Source organism: Lipotes vexillifer, unplaced genomic scaffold, assembly GCF_000442215.2.
Source record: "Lipotes vexillifer unplaced genomic scaffold, Lipotes_vexillifer_v1.1 scaffold18, whole genome shotgun sequence".
NCBI classification, from domain to species: domain Eukaryota; kingdom Metazoa; phylum Chordata; class Mammalia; order Artiodactyla; family Lipotidae; genus Lipotes; species Lipotes vexillifer.
The window spans coordinates 855,097-857,344 of NW_006782126.1; positions in this window are offsets into that span (position 1 = coordinate 855,097).

Here is a 2,248-nt window from a genome sequence, read left to right on the forward strand (position 1 = left end):
TCCCTGGTTTCTTTGAGCTAATCAATCACTAAATTCCACTTGTCTGTCTTTCCATTTATTCTACATTTTTTTTTTATTCCTTCTGAATGACAGCTGGGTGTTGAACAAAACAAATATTCTTCCCTAGATTATTCCAGAGGGCTCGTATCTAATCCCCTTTCCTCCAGCTTATCTCGTATTTCTGACTCATCTTGCACACCACTCCCAGAGCAGTTTTTATAATAGTAACAATGCCAGAGGTGATATGAGTACTAGTAAACGTAGCTATCAGTTTTGAGGGCTTTCTATGTGCCAGGCACTGTGCTAAGAATGTTACAAATGATACATCATTTAACTCTCAGAAAATAAAAAACAACAATACCTGTGAGGCAGGTAGTATTTTTTTTAATTTTAGTGAAGAAGAAACTGAAGCAGAGAGGTTAAGTAACTTGCCCAAGGCCACACAGCCCCCATGTGGCTGAACCATGAGTAACACCCTGGTCTCAATCTGACTCCAGAGTCTGAGATTTTAACTCCTGTGTTTCAATGACTCTAAAAAAAGGCTAATATTCTTCTGTGTAAAATCCTTCAGGGATCTCCAACATGTTTGGAATAGAACCTGCTGTCTTTATCAGGACACACAAGGCTCTGGTAACTTCTCGAACCTCACGGCCCTTTACTCCTACATATACACACTATGATGCAGGCTCACCAAGCCACCAGCCGCCCCTGAGGCCCAAGGCCCTCTTTCCTGCTGCACCTTTGCTCCTTTCTCTACCTGCTCCCCTGGTGACTTCCTTGTGATTTTTCCAGGCAGGTTCAAATAGCACCTTCTCTGCCATAATAGATTAGGGGCCTCTACTCTGGGTGCCCCTAAAACCTGGCACACACACTTCTACTTGGTCTCCTATTAAATTCCACTTGATACCCTTACTTGTTTGCTTTCCCCAGGAGAATGAAATTTCCTTCTTGGAATCTTCAGTGCCTTGTACAATGTCCAGTATGTAAGCAGTAAATACTCAATAAGTATTTGTTGAAGGAGGGAAGGATAGAAGGAAGGAAGGGGAAGGAAGGGAAGGGAAGGAGCCACTGGGGTAAGATAAACACATACACAAGTATTCACGAATGAGAGCAAAGAGCGTGAAAAGAGCTGGGACCACAAAAGATAATGACTTTCTGTCTGTTGTCTCTTAGTCCCCTTTTTTCCACGCATTGTTTCCCAAATGTTAGATTCCTTTCCCAGCCTCCTAAACCGGCTTTCCTGCCTGCAGCCACTCTCCTTCCCATCCTTACCGCACACTGGCACCACATTAATCTTAAATCACTCTCCTGCACAGTAACCTTCAACAGATCCTCATTGCCTGGAAGATACGGCTTGGAATTCAAGACGAAAGAATTTGCACTTTATCCGATCTTTATCAGATGTGCCCTTTCAACATCCTCCTTCCATTACTGCCTTAGGTTAACCCTCCCACTCAGCCAAATAGGTTTACTGTGTCTCCAATAGGTCTTGTTCATTCCCACCTCTGATCCCGTCTCCTTTGCCATGCTTTTTCTTGGTATTCCTTCTCCCCGCAACAGACTTCTGCCTGCATTTTGAGGCCTGAATAAAAATCCCATACCTCCTTTAGAACCTCCTTGTCCATTTCTGCCAAAATAATTTTTCTCTTCCTTGACTTGTACTACCTCCTGCAACCCCACATCCAACATACACACAGCGTTAAATGAATTTAGCCATGCTCCTGTATCTGATTTGCTGAGCACTGCAACAGAAAAAATCCCACAGCTACTCAGTTTTATGCCAGGACAAATTAATGATCTCCAACTCCTGCTAAGCCCTTAGCTCTGCTCGACATTCTTTTACATGCCGGCCCACTTAGATGCGGTTCTCCTCATTTTCTAGTAGCACTCTTCCAAATCGTCCACCATTCTTCTTAGACTCTCTGCAGATATCCTTTTTCCCTAATGATGAACTTGTCACAGAAATTCCAAATCTGTTCAATATTAACCGATTCAATGTCCTTTTCTTGCATCAAAAAATATATCTGGGCTTCCCTGGTGGCGCAGTGGTTGAGAGTCCGCCTGCCGATGCAGGGGACACGGGTTCGTGCCCCGGTCTGGGAAGATCCCACATGCCGCGGAGCGGCTGGGCCCGTGAGCCATGGCCGCTGAGCCTGCGCGTCCGGAGCCTGTGCTCCGCAAATGGGAAGGGCCACAACAGTGAGAGGCCCGCATACCGCAAGAAAAAAAAAAAAAAAAAAAAAAAAAA